The sequence below is a fragment of the Argopecten irradians genome, chromosome 3 (genome assembly GCF_041381155.1).
Source record: "Argopecten irradians isolate NY chromosome 3, Ai_NY, whole genome shotgun sequence".
NCBI lineage: Eukaryota > Metazoa > Mollusca > Bivalvia > Pectinida > Pectinidae > Argopecten > Argopecten irradians.
Genome location: NC_091136.1, coordinates 43,093,388 through 43,113,764, shown reverse-complemented (window position 1 = coordinate 43,113,764; position 20,377 = coordinate 43,093,388). Strand labels below are relative to the sequence as shown.

At 33.2% G+C, this 20,377-nt stretch overlaps 1 long non-coding RNA gene across 1 annotated transcript; it reads left to right on the top strand.

Moving 5' to 3' along the window:
* The first annotated feature begins 400 nt into the window (after positions 1-400).
* Positions 401-3,696, top strand: LOC138320047 (uncharacterized). Its single transcript, XR_011208075.1, has 3 exons — positions 401-841; positions 2,529-2,627; positions 2,868-3,696. It is a non-coding gene; the product is annotated as an uncharacterized lncRNA (long non-coding RNA).
* Positions 3,697-20,377: the final 16,681 nt, after the last annotated feature.

Below are 20,377 nucleotides of genomic sequence, written 5' to 3'. Positions count from 1 at the left end.
ACTTTGTCCGGACTATTCTAGCTCCTAGGCAATACTACTGAAGTGTAACTTTGTCCGGACTGTTCTAGCTCCTAGGCAATACTACTGAAGTGTAACTTTGTCCGGACTGTTCTAGCTCCTAGGCAATACTTCTGAAGTGTAACTTTGTCCGGACTGTTCTAGCTCCTAGGCAATACTTCTGAAGTGTAACTTTGTCTGGACTATTCTAGCTCCTAGGCAAACTACTGAAGTGTAACTTTGTCAGGGCTGTTCTATACTGTCAAGACAAAGTTACACTTCAGTAGTTTGCCTAGGAACTAGCTGTAATGTTAAACGTATACTAATTTATAATGTGGATTGTTTTACGATGTATTGATATATATTTATTTGTTTCATAACTAGAAAATATATTAAAAACAAGTTGTGTTTCATATCCAATGTATTTGCACTGTATAAATAATTAAAACCCTCTACCACCAATTTTTCAGATTATACATATGCGGATGTTTTTGCTATCTGGCTTTGTAAGTAAATAACATTTACTGGTGAACCTTTTACACACGGGAACTCGCTGTGAAAATATGTCGGTTAACAGTATTCACAAGAAAAATCTTGTTTTAGCAAGGTTATTGAGTTGTTAGAACTAATTATAACAAAATATGAAACTAACAATATCTCTAATTAAAGATAGAATGACCATTCTTGAACTATATATTTAGTATTTTGTAACTATACAATGTGACCCCTAACTATTTACATACAGCCTTGGACATCTGTAATCCTAATCCATGTGCTACAGGACGTTCCTGTAAATATAGCTGTGTTTGTCATGGAAATTTGCTGGGGCAGAACTGTGAACAGCGTAAGTAACGACAACAATACCATTCCACAGACACATTGATACAGTCTTACAAGTCAAATATCAAATTATAATTTATATCATTTCTACGCAGGCAAATTATTATTTCGAAAGAATTGAAAATGGCAATTCAGTTTAGGCGAGCAATTAATGATGTAATCTACATGGAATGTCTACAGTAACTCACTCTCCGAAAATTGACACAATTGTTTTAGCTACAAGAATGTGTCGTAGCAAGAATGTAAAGATATTTTATCTACATCTTCTCAAATCGTTTTAATTTATGCTTTTGTCACAGCCCATTCCGATTAAGCTTACGATGCTAAGGCTCCCAAGCAGCATCGGGGAGGTGCCCGAAGAGTTTGAATTCCAATTTAAATTTCTCCAGTACATTTTCATAATCGACCACATATCCTTCACACATCGTTTAAGTATCACCCGATATCCGATCGGGAATCGAGCGGCAATCACACCGCCGACATTCGACCGGGCCTAGTGAATAGGCCGGTTATCGTTTTCGCTCGGAAAAATTTTGACTGGTGTTGTGCGATGTCGAAGAAATGGCCAAAACCAGCGGTGTACTCCCGATAATTACCTCCTATCCCAGGATATGCACTGATCATTGTTACAAAGCATTATTCTTTGAGATGCATGATGTGGAGTAAAAAGTGTATTACTAATTTAAAAAAACGGTTACCAGCTATAAAGCGATCGGGAATATCTGGGATATCAATAAATCGGAAGTAACAATTATGCCATGGAATTTGTCAACATGTTGGCTTTATTTTTAATGAGGGATGTAGAACAATTCCTTTAAGAAATACATCTATATAAACATTGACACCATTCTGACATGAAATGTTACGTTTTTGACAACTATTAACTTAGAAAAATATTTGCTCAATTATTAACGATCAAATTCGTAATGCTTAGGTCACAATCCCTTCCGAATTGGCTAAGGATGTACCTTCGGCATGATTTTCAGTTTTAACTCGATGATAAAATCTCTCCAATGACCCGTAACTTTTCATAATCGGCCTCATATCCTTCACACATCGTTTAAGTATCTTCCGATATTCGGCCGGGAATCGAGCTGTAATCACACCGTCTGACATTCGGCCGGGCCTGGTACAACTATTGTTCGTTGTCCGTAATATACTCGGGCGATATTCGTACGATGTCCGTTGAACAGGCCAGTTATCCCTCGGACACATATGAGAAACGGCCGATCAGCATGATATGTTCGGTCGTTCTCTGGCATACTTCCGATTACCGTCTATATCAGGATACCTGCCGATCATTGTGACCAAAACAAGTTTGATGTTTATTATTTTTATTTTATTTTTCCCTATTTTTTTGACCAAACTTGTTATTATTCCTAGATTTCGTAACGCAATTTTCGCTTTATGCAAATAGGTGAGAAATTGTCATTGATTTAGCACATATGCAATATTTTATAAATATTTTAATACAATGCTGTGTCCAACACATTCAGATAGTGAATAAAACGGATTGATGCAGTACATCTTACAAACAGTGATCTACATTTCAATGTGGTGGAACAAACATGGCCGGGCAATCTCATGCAGGCACACATGAATATATAGATAAAGAAATTTTATTATACCTTGGGCGTACTTATTCGCTAGAGAACAGAGTGACAGTAGGGGATACTTTTCGGATTTTACAGCAACCAGCATCTGTCCTCCTTCAGAGTGTAATAACGGAGCTATCTGTAGACACGAGTGTTTTTGTCCCGGGGACTACTTCGGAACGAACTGCAAAAATTGTAAGTTTGATCAACACAATTTTATACCACGAGTAATAACCGACACCTACTGTAAACAATGCAATAAACTTTCAATTTACAGATAATGATTGAAATTAATTAATAAAACGTTTGATGTGTATGACGATTTGAAATGATCATGAAAGGTTGATTTTGTACTTTTGAAACTATAGTAGGACGACGTCGACGATGATAATGATGTGAACGGGTTTCTTTGTTATTTTTTATTTATTTTTTTAGTGAACGGCGGGTTTTCTAAGTGGAGCGCCTACGGAGAGTGTTCGAAGTCTTGCGGAACCGGAAAAAAAACCCAGGACGAGGACTTGTAATAACCCCTCTCCTGCCGGAAATGGGTCTACGTGTTCCGGACATTATTCAGAGACGACCCTGCTAACTTCCAATCCTGTCCTAGTATGTCATAAAGGGTTATTTATAGATGATAATTTTAATTTCTCACGATTGTGAGAGACAAAGGCCACTTAAGGATCATTACCATGTCAATTCTAAAACGTTTGTCAGTCTAATAAGGAGAGGAGAAACAACTTCTTCGTAGCTTTTATTTCGTAAATATTGACATTAATGGTGATTAATCAAAAGGTATTCCTAAGACTTAAACATATTAGAGATCACATAATGTTAGAAATTATATAAAACCTACTTTAAGGCAAATCAAATGAAATGCAACAATTCTGCATTCAATTCAATTAAGTATGACAATTGTTGGCAAGATAAAAGTTATATATCCAATGTACTAAACTGAATAAGTAATTTTTGTAAAATATTTCACAAATTGCGAACACATATACACGTAACAAGAATACTATATGTTTTGCCGATAAGCATTGTCCATCTTAAAATGTATAATTAGCAAGTCTTCTTAGTTTGTAAAACGTTTTGAAGTGACTAAAACAATTTTGGTATTAAAGTTGATAGTGGTTGGTCGTCTTGGAATGACTGGGGACCATGTTCTGTAACGTGCGGTAACGGTACTCAGCACAGAACCAGGAACTGTACCGACCCTCTACCTCAACACGGCGGTAACGACTGCGAGGACAACCCGGCCACATCTACAGAGAACCAGAATTGTAATACTGGTGATTGTCCAGGTACCTTTAAAGGGACTAAATCAGAATGAGATATGTCATGTAACAACGATATTAAGATATCGACATACTTATCGAGAGTTTACCACTCGATAGAATCATGATGTATTTTATACACTCAATATGTATTCAAATCTAAAGCTACAATTCATATCACAGGAAACTGAGTCTGATCTTCCACTTGGCCTGTCCTCCAAAACTGCAAGTTTTCCAATCTGTTGTCCTTATAGATTATAGGATAATAGAGCTCTTATAATATGTTGCTAAAGTGAGTCGTTCTCGTCTGATAGAAGATGAACACTCAGATATAACTTTAGTATACTATATTCATAAATCTCAATTAATTACTTTTTAACTTGCATGGTCAGCTTTAAATAGGATATGCTAGAGGTAAATAAAAACCAGATGAACCAGTAAAGTCCTTTAGAGTCCAGCTTCACGGCCGTCGGTTACGCTGTCAGACAAAGGACATATTGTATTGGTCTCAACACAACAGTATTTGTAGATGACATATTTGCCTAATAAACCATCACTGCCCCCCAAATTTTCTTTAGTCTAATAAATATCATATTTGGACAATATTTTAGAAACTGCGCTTTACTTCTATTATCCAAAGTCACGAAATATTACTTCAAATATAACATATTTCTGTTATATAAACAACTTTAAATGCAAAAACAATGGTTCATTGAGTATTAAATACAAGGTATCATTAATTGCTCTTCGTCATTTCCATCGGTTGTCAATTACAAGTTTTGTGTTGTTCGAGATGATACCAAGTTGATACGTTATAGAGTGTTGTCTCCCTTGAAATGTATTTTTATAATTAAAATTCACAGTTAGCTGAAAATAAACTATTCTTTATTTTAATCGAAAATGCTGAATATATCTGTAATAAAGTAAAGACACCCTTTTGCGAGAGGGAAATATATTCTCATTTACATAAAATGATCTGATGGATTTTTAAAATTTGTATTAGAATGAAGTTTAATAGCTAATTTTGTATTATTATTATTATATATGTATGATTTCTCTTCACTTTGCTTTATTGAATTCTCATTTTCATTTAAGCTGTGTATATGATCATTAAATGTGGTAGTTATAGAACTACAATCAGTGATCTTATAAGCACTGTGATAATAATATTAACGTACTTATTTTGGGACAATCAAATGAATACTTTTGTTACTAAATATGGAACATAGTCTGGACAATCAAATATACTTTTGTTACTAAATATGGAACATAGTCTGGGACAATCAAATGAATACTTTTGTTACTAAATATAGGAACATAGTCTGGGACAATCAAATGAATAACTTTTGTTACTAAATATGGGAACATAGTCTGGGACAATCAAATGAATACTTTTGTTACTAAATATGGGAACATAGTCTGGGACAATCAAATGAATACTTTTGTTACTAAATATGGGAACATAGTCTGGGACAATCAAATGAATACTTTTGTTACTAAATATAGGAACATAGTCTGGGACAATCAAATGAATACTTTTGTTACTAAATATAGGAACATAGTCTGGGACAATCAAATGAATACTTTTGTTACTAAATATAGGAACATAGTCTGGGACAATCAAATGAATACTTTTGTTACTAAATATAGGAACATAGTCCTGGGACAATCAAATGAATACTTTTGTTACTAAATATAGGAACATAGTCTGGGACAATCAAATGAATACTTTTGTTACTAAATATAGGAACATAGTCTGGGACAATCAAATGAATACTTTTGTTACTAAATATAGGAACATAGTCTGGGACAATCAAATGAATACTTTTGTTACTAAATATAGGAACATAGTCTGGGACAATCAAATGAATACTTTTGTTACTAAATATGGAACATAGTCTGGGACAATCAAATGAATACTTTTGTTACTAAATATAGGAACATAGTCTGGGACAATCAAATGAATACTTTTGTTACTAAATATAGACTATCGACATAGTGGACAATCAAAAATGAATACTTTTGTTACTAAATATAGGAACATAGTCTGGGACAATCAAATGAATACTTTTGTTACTAAATATAGGAACATAGTCTGGGACAATCAAATGAATACTTTTGTTACTAAATATGGGAACATAGTCTGGGACAATCAAATGAATACTTTTGTTACTAAATATAGGAACATAGTCTGGGACAATCAAATGAATACTTTTGTTACTAAATATGGAACATAGTCTGGACATCAATGAATACTGTAAATATATAGGAACATAGTCTGGGACAATCAAATGAATACTTTTGTTACTAAATATGGGAACATAGTCTGGGACAATCAAATGAATACTTTTGTTACTAAATATGGGAACATAGTCTGGGACAATCAAATGAATACTTTTGTTACTAAATATAGGAACATAGTCTGGGACAATCAAATGAATACTTTTGTTACTAAATATGGGAACATAGTCTGGGACAATCAAATGAATACTTTTGTTACTAAATATGGGAACATAGTCTGGGACAATCAAATGAATACTTTTGTTACTAAATATAGGAACATAGTCTGGGACAATCAAATGAATACTTTTGTTACTAGAAAAACAAATGAATACTTTTGTTAAACTATATAGTGGAACGTAGTCTGTTTATGTGATGATTTTTTTACTTATTAAAGGTTATTACATGAGGTCCATTTCTTTTATTCCTCTGTGTTTTTGACCTAGCGATACTTACACTATGGTAAGATGTATTTCGGATTATTAGTTTTTAGTCAAACTCATATCACGGTTTGTTGTATCAATGCAATCATCTAAGAAATAATACAAAGATATACTACGAAATAAATGCAAACTCTAATACATTAACATAGACAGTTTTATGACTACAAGTACGAGTACGATACGACTCCACGAACGCAAAACTATTTAAAACAATGAGTATTTTATATATACATCTGCATGTAACATTTTCACATCAATTTGGTGAATATTATTATTAAGTGTTCTTTTGTCACCCAGTATACATGTGTAGCAATCAATGTTCATTTAAATGGCTCGCACTCTACATCGAATATCTTAGTGTTTAATTCTTGTATGGTTAATTATTATAGATAGTTTATCATCACTGGCATACATTTCAAAACCGACGACAAAGGATCAATCGATTGCTGATGAAATGATAGTTTACAGATATGCCTTCGATCAACAACCAGGAAGTTGATATTTTTTTCTTAATCCGCATTCAGATGCTCGTCCACGTGTTGTATTAATAACTGTCAACAGCAATCTATTTTCTGGTGAGGAAAATGTAAAAAGCCGTTACTTTCTTCATTGCAAATGTATATAAACCAACAAAGACAGAGAAGATTAAAAAGAAAAATTTAGAAACATCAGAAATGCAAGTAAATATACTCTATAAAAAAGGTTTTTTTAACCTCTGCAATACCAGAATGCAATCACTTTTCGATTAATTGTATCAATTGCAGGATTTCAGCTTACCATGGCTTACCAAGATTTTGTTTTATCATCAAAAGAAAAGTAATTTTCTTAGTTTTATGTAAAACTACAAATATTAAATGCTTATAAAATATCGTTTATCTTTCTTTTGTCGTTTATAATGTTTCTAAAAGTTGTCTTTATCCTAAGCATCCCAAACATCTGCAAGATGGCTTAGCAATTTGAATGATTTTAGATAACCTTATTAAGTATCATAGAGAAGGAAATGTATTCTAAATAAACACTGACGTAGCCTATGCTTAGATTGCTAAATAAGGAAATGTATTAGACTTTTAAAAGTATGAATTAAACCAAAAATAATTTGAAATAACTAGAGAAAATGTAAAGGTGACGTCATCCAGGTTTGACAATGCGTCTTCGATAATATACATAACCATAAAAGCATGATCTTTGAACTTGTACTTATGTCCGAATTTGTTGGAGATTTTGAAACATCAACAAAGAAACATTTTAATTCCTCATTTGTCTCTTAATAAAAATTATTCACAAAATAAAGATTTATCAAAATGGCTTAGAAATATATCAAACTGCTGTTAGATTGCCTTTCTGTGACCCAAGTTTAATGTTTTCAGTACAAGGGATGTATTATACGAAAGCCGATTGGGCTTATTTTGGTAAAAGGAAAATAGATAATCCATTTGTACGCAACACTTTGGCGTTATTTCGCCGTAATAACTTGATACAACATAATTACACTGTTGTATAGGGCTTGAACGGTGTTTTGGTTGCGTTAAAGTTGGTATGAACGCAATTGGATACAGACATACATTATGTATTCAATGTAGCGCAAACGCGCTACATGTAAAATATACATAAGTCGGGACATCACGGCACCTGATATACACGTTATATGTAGAACGAATATACGTATCCGACCTTTACCTTTCCGAGTTTCTAAAGACGACAACACTATCTGTAAAAGAGTTGTGTACGGTGGCTGATTTATGCCATTTCTTCTTTTCGTCTTTTCGCCCCGAAAAGACGAAATTTAAATATCTTAATTCTCGTCTTTTCGTCTTTTCGCCCCGAAAAGACGAAAATTAACAAATTTAAATTTCGTCTTTTCGCGGGGAAAAGACGAAAAGACGAAAGTGAAGCACGCTAATTAGCGCCTTTAATTTTCGTCTTTTCGCCTTCAAAAATCTCGTCTTTTCCTTTTGTCTTTTCGCCACGAAAAGACGAAAATTAACAAACCTTAAATTTCGTCTTTTCGCCACGAGTTGTCTTTCATAAAAATATTTTGTTAACAAGTTGATCCGTGGTTCAAACGCTTTCAAATATTACCCGTCGACAACTTTTTTATTCAAGTTGTGTAGGGGAGGCAACTCCTGTAAGTACTTTGTTTAGCATCTTAAGTTCATTATGTCCTAACATATACACGGCAATGCATATGCCACGTGTGAGAAATCTACGTAACTGCTGTAAACATACATGTTGACTTATGTTTTAAAACTTCTAATCTTAGTTATTGATGAAGATACTTGTAATACTATCAATTTAATAAATCGATTGTTATCATAAACTACTTTGATGCTTCCATATTGAACAATTAAGTCAATATTAAGATAAAAAGATTTCAAAATGACTTCCACACCGGACCGGAAGACGAAAAGACGAAAATTAAGGTTTGTTAAATTTCGTCTTTTCGGGGCGAAAAGACGAAAAGACGAAAATTAAGGTTTGTTAATTTTCGCCTTTTCGGGGCGAAAAGACGAAAAGACGAAATTTAAGGTTTGTTAATTTTCGTCTTTTCGGGGCGAAAAGACGAAAAGACGAGATTTTTGAAGGCGAAAAGACGAGAATTAAGGTCGCTAATTAGCGTGTATCACTTTCGTCTTTTCGTGTTTAAGTTTTCGTCTTTTCGTCTTTTCGCCGCGAAAAGACGAAATTTAAATTTGTTAAATTTCATCTTTTCGGGGCGAAAAGACGAAAAGACGAAATTTAAGGTTTCTTAATTCTGGTCTTTTCGGGGCGAAAAGACGAAAAGACGAAATGGCACAAATCAGCCACCGTAGTTGTGAGCTACAATATTGCAGCTAATGTTATATAATACTTAAATTTAGTTTTTAGAACGAACATTACATGCTGTCAGTCCAAACATACATCTCACTAATGTCAATTAATGTTTTTGACAACAAAAGTGGAAGTTCTACAATATTCGTAAAAAAATATGAAAATAAAACACAAAATATGATGATTACAGGTAGACCCACCCAACCGCAAGGGAAATTTAGTACATGTATCGGTTTAATTAAAACTGTTATATATTGAAAACTAATATGTGTTCAGAGTGTTAAACAAATTTACGATAGTAAATAATTGAATACAAATTGCATTTTCGTTTATGACATGTTAATAATCTGCATGATTGATATCACTTAATTTCTATGGAAGACTGAGAGTCTAGCACGTTCACGCTAAAAACAAATAATTAGAATGTGCACCAAGCTATGCAAATTGTAGTGTTTTAGTCTTTCTAGTCAGTGTCCTTAGGCCACCCAGCGGAACAATTCAACAGAACTGACGCTGCAACCAAAAAGTATGATCTTCATATGTTTACTGATGTCTATTTGGGGTAAGTTTTGAGATAACGATACATGTCAATTTTCGAAAAGAATTGAACATATTAAGGGTATTTTTCTATTCCAGTTTCTTTTCTAAACTATGTCATTTTACCTTCTGTATATTTCATTTCTGTGTTTTATTGAGTTCATTCTTCGACTTCGATTTAAGTCAGCTTATTTTATCGATATGTTTTGTGGTGAATATCAATATTATTTTTAAAAAGACAAACATCTCATAAATTAGTTTTATTGTGTTGTCGTTCTATCTAAGAAAAAGTCAAATACAAAAATCTTTATCAAATAAATTCAAGAAGAAACTGTTTTCATGATCAAAAGTATTCAGGCTTGGAATATCAAACCGCAATATTACAAATTACATGTTTGACGCCCGATTCCAAACGATGTTTTTACATTTAACCCCGACTTCGACATCTATGACAAGTATTTCGCTTTTATTTGCACACTTTCATGGACGTTTTTCAAATTGAATATCAATATTAATAACGATTTTTATCATCATTATAGTTTTGAATGTATTCATTTTACTGTCCTACTGTATATAAGCACCATTAACAGATCCAGTAATAAAAATGATCAAGTCTTAAAATTCAGAGTGCAATATCATTGAAACTGTCATGAACGTACTTATAAAATCATTACCCAATAAAGAATTATTTACTATACATGCATTTTGCCGGATAAAGCATTCATATAGTTATGAAGAAGTTATACGTTTATCCGGCAGTAGTTACCGGTTAATATGTGTGACAGTTACAGGGAAAATAATGATATAACGATGGTTACGATGTTAAGTGATGTATTTAGTTTTGAATATCATACACTTTACTCTAAAACAAACAATTATACATACAACGGTGTTTTCTCTATGAATATCTATTTTAGATTCAAAAACATACCTGTAAGCAATGTAGATATATGTTATTTAAGCATATATTGGCACTGGTTTGGGTCTTTATAATAACATTGAAAAATTAGTTAATGTATTGACACAAGTCATAAATGTAACTGAAAAACGCATAATGTACATATACTTTAGAACAAAGTTCATATGGTGATGAATAACATGTATATATTCCAATCAATACATTTAGTCAATATTCACTAAATAACAAAGGTTATGATTTTAGTTTAACTGAATTTTAAATACTAACTTTTAAATGTTTTCCTAACTTAACAAGTACACCTAAAAAGTGATATATATGCATATAAAATATCACTAGTTGAAAAAAGGGTCTTACCTTAAGTAAATAAAATTTAAAAGGGTTAATTTGAATAGATCTATTATGTTATGGAGATATAACACAAACATTTGAGTGTACTCTTAATACTTATTTTGTATTATATATCCAAAACATTAAATCTACTCAGATCCAATTCAATCATTTTCCTCTCTTAAGTCTCCTTGGGAGGGATGATTTAATATTCCGTTTAAAATTTATTTGGGGACAATAAGACCAATCTAATTAAGATGGATTTGCAATTTTACAATACTCTACGTTACGCTCCAATACAAGACCTAACAACTACCCGGGTTCGGGGTCACCCCCACATGACTCCTGTAGTTAGCCAATCAGCGCCTCAGCTACGGAATTATCGGTGTGGTTGATTCTCTCGAAGTATAAAAGTCTAATAGTGAATCACGAAGTGTTCCGATTCTAGACAAGGAGTCGTACTGATGTGACCCCTAACTGGGAGATGTTAGATATTGTATTGCAGCGTATTGTAATGCATCACCTTAATTAGAATGCAATTAGACATGCTTGAATGATCTATCTATGAATATACTGCAGGACTATACAAGTGAAACACCAAACATAGTTTGAATTACTATTATTTTTGTTGAATAATACATTATGTTTTACCATGGTTGCAAGGTCTAGCAATCTATTTTGAATTTTGATAAGACGATTTGAACACTGGATCCCTAAAAAGATCCAAAAAAAAAACAAAAAAAAAAAAAGACAAATTTGGAATTTCATGTATAATTTCATAATAAACAGACAGATGAGAATTCCTTTGTGTTATTACAACAAAATATACATGCCAATTCTATTTTCATTTTAGTGTGTTATAGTGAAGCCTCCTATATATCTCCCCTACCGCCATCAGAACCAAGGACAGGTAAGCCCTTATAGCACATGCAGGTTATTTGTATGTATGTAATACATTTTTCTTGTATCATATCATTACTGGCATCTGTTTAAAAAGGCAACTTCTGCCGTTTATTTTTAGAAAACAAATTCAAACAACAATACAAGAAACAAAAACTAGGTCAGACAGATATTATTTTGTTAAAAAAATTAGTAATGAAAATCAAAGTATGAGGTTTCCGAATACATGATTTATATCTGTCATATACATTGTAAATGGTCTATTTTTCGAAAACATAGTGTGTTCATTGCAGTAGATAATAAAACAAACGGACATAAAGTTGCATCACCGTGCGATTTGCCACTTTTGGTGAGGTTTTTTTAACAAGCAATAAAAATCCTTTGTCCTGTGAAAGATATCAAATAAATCAAATAAAATGTAAAGATGAAAAATTACTTTAAAATACATTTCCTGATGTAAACGTGGATACGATGTGCATAAGTAATATAAAATGCACTTGAATGTTCACACATAATTAGATACATAATTACTACATAATGATAAAATCATAATTATTAAATATATTTGTCTTCGTTTATAAACTACGAATTAAATACTAGCAGACTATGATTTTTTTATTTTGGATCCAGGAATTACAATACATCATGTGATATTTTTGTGTAATTTTTGCTTTTGTGACAGACGGAATAATGAAACCCACAGTCAAAAATATTGAAGGACATATACATGTTTTCATATCCACAACAAAAAATAGTATACTAGTTGAATTAGTATTAATAACGTACAATATAAGTAACGTAACAAAGTAGATTTGAACACAAAGCTCATATTTATACAACTGATGAAAAACACATACAAATGAAATGTGTCTTTGGTAAACGTAAATCTAGTGCAATCAGGAACACGTCTGTCAACATATGGAACATGACGTCATTCTGAGTGATTTAAGGGAAGTATAGCAGACAAGTTGTGCTCAAGAAAAAACTCTACATGGAAAATTTTAATTTTCATTTCAAAATTGATGAAGATTTAGGTTTGAGTTTTAATTGTAACTTTCTAAATTTTATTCAATTTCATAGACAACTTGGGGTACCTCTTAATTCAATTGTCAATTGGTTTGATCACGGCAATGGAATCTACAAATCTGTTTTGAAGAAAATAAGTGTAATACCCTTTTACAGGTTTATTAGTCATTCATACTACCGATTTTAGAGTATGCTTGTGAAGTTTGGAAGGTTGTTTCAAAATTGATTCTGACAAGTTAGAAAGGGAACAATTTACATCATTTGCAAAAAAAATGCATTTTCATTCGAATCTTTTACCTCCCACAGTCGGAGAAAATAATCAATATAAGACAACATAACGACTTTCGTATTCAAAACTGTCGATTCTCCTCCACTTTCAAGTCTTTCATGCCTTCTACTCAATGAAACTGGAATAATTTAGATAATGCTATCAAGTAATTACCCATTTCGTCTTTGAAGATTGCTCATTCCCAACAAATCATTTCTCATTGGCCAAGTTATTTCAGCTCTGGTGCCAGAAAATTACATTTTCTTCACACCAGATTGAGGCAAAAATTTAGTACTCTAAATGATGATCTTTTCCGTTTTCAAATAAATTCGAAAATTCACGTTGCATAAACTGTGGAAAACCTTGTGAAAATGCTGATCATTATTTCTTAGAATATCCAAATTATTTAGCTGCCCGTACAAAGTTAATTAATGCGAAATTAATAAGCAAATCTGGAAATACACCTTTATTTGCTGCTTCTTGGCGATGAAAATTTGGCTTGAGAGGTAAACTGTAAAAGCTTTAAACATGTGCAAGAGTATATTAGGTCCAGTGGAAGATTCTGAACATACTTTAGCTTTAAACATACAAAAGCTATTACTACAGAATTATCATTACATGTTATTCAAATACTTGCAATATTATTTGAATTGTTTAATTTGTATCAGATATCTAAGTCATCATGAATAAGTTAATCGTTTTGTAATATTAGGAGACGGCTGTTTAACTTGGAATAACTTGTGATTGATCCTTTTATGATTAAGATATGTAGAGTAAACAAAGTATAGCACACATGGTGTAATCAAGGAAACTCTCAATATCGAAAAGTTAAAAAATAAAACTGGCCTACATGTTGTATTCAAAGAAACTCCTCTTCACAGTTTGTTCTGTTACACATTTAATTATGTTAAGTTTTAACCATACATATATTTGGTATAACGTCTTTTTATGAAAACCGTTCCCATGGTAACCTAGAAATATTAGTTAGAAACAATGATTATATTTTCTTTCTGGCCAATCAGAAAAAATACGGAAGTTGTGACAAGGAGAAGGCACCTTCAAAATACTCCGGTGCCCTTTTAAACCTGAATTATTTCTTTTTATCTGTAAATTGAAATAAGGTTAAAATGAATACGCTGACTGAAATTTGGCATTATAATGGTTGAAATGTTTAAAATAAATACGTAATTGTTAATTGTACGTTGATTGGTAAAAGATTTATAAATGTTAAAATCTATATATCGAAATTAAATAGTGTCTCATTTGTTTGATTAAATAACTTTAAAAGGTGGTTTCAATACACCTACAAATCAACTCTAAACAGCTTACTGTGTTTCGTGCTTTACTTGAGGCTGGACTTTGGCAATGAAGGTCGCACATGGACAGGATCTTGAATCACCAAGTGTGCGTGATTTATGGCTAAACAAGACCGAAGTCAACGAAGACGATGAAGATGCCATGTCGCTACTGAATGGAAGCAAGACTTACAAGTCTCCAATCATTGATAACTGGCGAAACTACAATATCAGTGCTGTAAGTTACTTAAGTTGACATTACTCAACCAAAATAAAGAAAAGGAAGCATACAACATGCAAAGGAAATAAAAGAGTGATCAGGTGGTGAAGTGGTTAAGCCGCTCGCCATTCACCAAGATGAACGGATTTCGATCCCCGGCACGGACGTGAAAAGATTACGTGCCCGATCACGTGGGTTTTCCCCCGGGCATTCCGGTTTCCTTCCACTCTAATTTAGTATATTTGTTTCCTTTGACGTCCCGTATTTCTATTGTTAATTAATAGCATGTGACTGTATTTTTTATATATCTGGATATAGGGGCGAACCGTCTTAAAAATTTGTCAATCTATTTTGAGTCCACTGTTAGGATTCATTCTTTGGTCCATATTTTCAATACATTTGTAACCAGGAACACACCGTTGATATTACTTCTTGACACGTAATATGAATCCATGCAGTAAACAACAAATACTTTTAACCGCGTTAAAATTCCATCGTCCATGTACTGTATACTGTTAAGTCTAATACCAATCAATGAATCAATCAATTGTTTTCTATTAAAGTGTCAAACATCTTACAACGTAAAAACAATTCATATAACTTCATGTTGAAGTTCAACATTTTATAATCACAACGTTGTTCAGAACGACGTCACAACATATCTTATACATAAATAGGTTATATAGTGTCAGTCCCGAGCAAATTGGAATATATATATATATATATATTTATATATACATGTATATATATATATGTATATATATATATATATATTGAATAACATTAAATTCTCAGTGTCCGGTAAACATATAGAAAAATAAAAAAATGAAACACGTTGTTAGTTTAGCATTAGCGCTTTCATCATGTTCTTCAGATGCTTAACAACATAAAATGACGTCATGACAGTATAATCATTGTGTATTGTGACGTCATATTAAGGGAGGTAATTATACATATAACAATTGATTTATACAATTACAACAAACGATTCAGTTTCGGTTTCAGAGTTCTAATAAATTGTTTTTCTTGTTCTTTTCTTTGGATGGTATTATTATTTAACATTTTATAGAACGGAAATATAGTAAACCTTTTCTTTCCGCAAATGTCCAAATGTTCACTTAAATTTATTTTCCTGTACTCCGGTACATTAATATGTTGTTTATGTACACGGACACGGGCCCTCAGTGTATTACTGGTCTCTCCAATGTAAAATTCCTTACATCCGGGGCATGTTATTACATAAATAAGGTCTTTCGAATCACAACACATATTTGCATTCACTACGAATGTTCTGGAGTGGAATTTGAAAGATTGACCTTCTGTAATGTAGTCGCAGGTTCCACATCGTGGGTCCATACATTTTCTTACGGTGAAATTTTCTTCGGTTTGGAAGTTAGATTTACATAGTACTCTCTTCAGATTTTTGGGTTGGCGTTTACTATTGATGAAGGTTGTGTTTTTCAGCACTCTCTGCATATGTATATCTGCTTGGAGTACATTGTTTAGTTGGCGTACTGTTCCGGTTATGTTTTTATTCCGTGGATTATGTGTGGTTACTAATGGTAATATTGAAGATTCTGTTTCTTGATTCTCTTTTGGACTGAGGAGCATTGTTCTGTCTAATTCTTTTGCTTTCCGGACTCCATCTTCTATCAGCTTGGTAGGATATTTTTGAGATTTCAAATAACTGGTTAATTCTTTCAAGCGGAGGTCTCTTGTTTCACTCTCACTAACTATGGTACAAATCCTTCGAGCAAGATTATATGGAATTGCCCGTTTATTGTGTCGCGGATGGCATGATCCAAAATGAAGATACTGGTGTGTGTCTGTTGGCTTGTAATAAATATCTGTTATTATGGTATCATCCTTTTTCAGAACTAGAACATCTAAGAATGGTATTTTTTTGTCATCAACTTCAATAGTAAAACTTATGCTTTGATCCAGCATATTAAGTTGATTGAACAATGTTGTCAGACGTTCTTCATCGAAGTTCCATATGATAAAGCAATCATCCAGATATCGTTTCCAGTTATTAATTAGGTACAGTTTTGAAGTTTGTATCCCACATTTCTTCAGCTTTGTTGTAAAGTCCTTTTTCTAAATATCCAAGTGTAAGGGTCGCATACGTTGGAGCCATTTTCGTGCCCATAGCAGTGCCTTTGATTTGTAGGTAATGTTCGTCATTGAACATAAAAGTATTGTTAGATAATACTAGTTCTATCCCATCTAGGATAAATTGTTTTTTGAAACGATGATGTATTTTCTCTGGGTGATTATCTAACCAGTATTCAATTGCCTTCAGTCCCAGTTCTTTGGTGATATTTGTGTAGAGATTCACGACATCCATCGTTACAAGTTTCGAATTTTCATTGATTTCCTTCGGGAGGTGGGTAATAAAGTCCATATCATCCCGTACATAACTATTTACTTCTTTACAGAATGGTTTAAGCAGGATATCTAGTAAGTTGCTGAGTCTCTGGGTTGGGGAATTCGGTCCACCCACAATTGGTCTGAATGTTAAATCATCAGGATTTAAACAAGTTATATATTCTGAATTTTGTGTTTGTATTGCTTCTTTAATTTGTTTTGATTTGTGAATTTTCGGTAGTCCATAAAAGCAGCTTTCTTTGAATTCAAAATGTGTTAGGTAATCCTGTTCATTTCCGGTTATTTTCGTAGTATTTAAGTTGTTGCTGATGAGTCTTTTTATTTTCTGCATTGCATATTTGTCCCGATTACCATCTACCTTGACGTAATATTCCTCATTCAGCAGTATGTTCGTAATTTTCGTTTTATAGAATTCTCTGTCCATCACTACTATCGCGCCTCCTTTATCTGCTTCTTTTATAATTATGGTGTTGTCATTTGCTAAGGCTTTTAAGGCATTTTCTTCATCTTTCGTTAAATTGCTCCTCAGATTTGTTTGTTCATTCTTAAGAGATAGGTTTTCCAGCGTTTCACACACGGCATCTAGTGTGTTGTTTCTGCCTTTTCTGGGGTTGAATGATGATTTATTTCTCACAAGGTCTTCATCGTTAATTTGATTATCTTCATTTTCATTCTCTTGATGAAAAAACTCCGCTAATCTTAATCTTCTAGTATAGGTTTTAATATCCGTTTTGAGTTCTTGATTATTGGAATTTGGCGTTGGAGTATATTTGAGACCTTTGGATAACAATTTAATTTGGGAATCATTTAATTGTCTATTGGACAGATTTATTACTTTTGGATCAATACGTTTGTCTTCATTTGGTATCAAACAGGTGTTGGTTCCACTTCTTAAAATTGGAACTTTTGTCCTCGGTTTGCTTTGCCTCCTCCTAAAAAATAGTTTCTGGCTCCATGACCGATGTATGTAGTACCACCGTTTCTGTAGTAACCCTGTGTGTTATTTTTAAATGCTATCCTTCTCTCACTATTCATGCTCTTTCTAGGATTATGATAATTGCCGCCGGGTCGTCTTCCGTACTGGGAAAAATTATACCCTTGGCGGTAGGTATTTTTCATATGGGGAATTATTGCCTTTGCGGTTCTCCTAGGTACGTTTCTATTGGTGTTGGTAGTCCTTCTTGGCTGTCGTGGCGGAAGTCGGTTGACTGGTGTTCGAGATCTGGGTCGCATCCTTACCGCTGATGCATAGTTCATTTGTCCAGATGGCAGGACCGTTTCCGCTTCATTCTTGTTATTGTTTTGCTTGGTTTTCTTTCTCTTTTCTTTTGTTACTTCTGTACCATACTTTCTTTTATAGTCCAGAAGCCATACCTCTTTATATCTCCAGCGATCTCTTGACTTGTTTTCTTCCAAGTCACATTCCTTTTGCCACATCTCCAGTAATATTTCTGAAATTCTTCCAGAAGCGACATTTTTTATTTTGGATTTCAGTTGTTCATCAAAGGCTATTACTTTCTCTTGACATAGAGATGATCTTAATCTGAGTAATTCGATTTCTCCTTTGACTCTTTCTACCGCTACACCGACACGGATTTTCGTTTGTTCGGTCGGTTCATTCAAAATGGATTTTATTCTGAACTTACGCGGGAATATTGGTTCCTCTTCAGCTAGCCATTTCTCGTACTGTTCTGCAAGATTGGCGTGGTTGATTTGTTTCCAAAATGTCCACGATGTGGAACCCGCGACTACATTACAGAAGGTCAATCTTTCAAATTCCACTCCAGAACATTCGTAGTGAATGCAAATATGTGTTGTGATTCGAAAGACCTTATTTATGTAATAACATGCCCCGGATGTAAGGAATTTTACATTGGAGAGACCAGTAATACACTGAGGGCCCGTGTCCGTGTACACAAACAACATATTAATGTACCGGAGTACAGGAAAATAAATTTAAGTGAACATTTGGACATTTGCGGAAAGAAAAGGTTTACTATATTTCCGTTCTATAAAATGTTAAATAATAATACCATCCAAAGAAAAGAACAAGAAAAGCAATTTATTAGAACTCTGAAACCGAAACTGAATCGTTTGTTGTAATTGTATAAATCAATTGTTATATGTATAATTACCTCCCTTAATATGACGTCACAATACACAATGATTATACTGTCATGACGTCATTTTATGTTGTTAAGCATCTGAAGAACATGATGAAAGCGCTAATGCTAAACTAACAACGTGTTTCATTTTTTTATTTTTCTATATATATATATATATATATATACATGTAATTACATAAAACAGAATAGTCTCAAATGTTATATTCAAAAAGGTGTAAAATGTAAAATTTGTAATAACTTTTTGTACATTTTCAAAGGTATGCGCTACAAACGTCTGAGAACACAACAAGAAGCATGCACACAACACATAGATAAAATAAAACACCTAATTAAACATTTACATGGATTTTAGCATTTAGCTGAATGAAGTCTAGCATACTCTCGGAGAAAGTGAGGATATATCTGTTCAAATTACGAGAAATATATCACACCTACAAAGCCTAACTACAGCGTGTGGTTTATAACGCTCTTGCTCCCCGGCTATACTTCTGAAGTGTAACTTTGTTCGGAAATGTTCTTGCTCCTAGGTTATGATTCGGACTATTCCTGCTCCAAGGCAGTGTCTGGATTGTTCTTGCTCCTAGGTTACAATACCGAAGCGTAACTTAGTAACATAGGTTATAATTTTGACGTGTAATTTTTTCCGGGCTGTTCTTGTTCCTATGCTATGGCGAAGTGTAATTTTGTCCGGATATTTCTTCTCCTAGTTTATAATTTCTAAGTGTAACTTTGTCCGGACGTATTCTTGCTCCTTTGTTATAATGGCAGAGTGTAGTTTTGTCCGGATAGTTCTTTCTCCTAGGTTATAATAGCGAAGTGTAACTTTGTCTGAACATTTCATTCTCCTAGGTTAAAATAATGCAAGAACTTTAACTTTATCCGCACTGTCGCTTATGAATCGAATCATTCCTTTCCGACAGGTTCGAGTGTCCTTTATAGAAAATGGCAACGAGAAAGCATACGTGGTATTTGATGCTAAAGGTTCGGATAAAAAGTCCTGGTTCAACCAGACACGTATTATGTATTCATCTTGGAACGATCTCAACCAATATGCACTCACAAATATTGATTCTCTTGATGGGTAAGTATGGACGTTATTCCTGATCTATAAACTGTCGCTAGTTGTGGCGTATT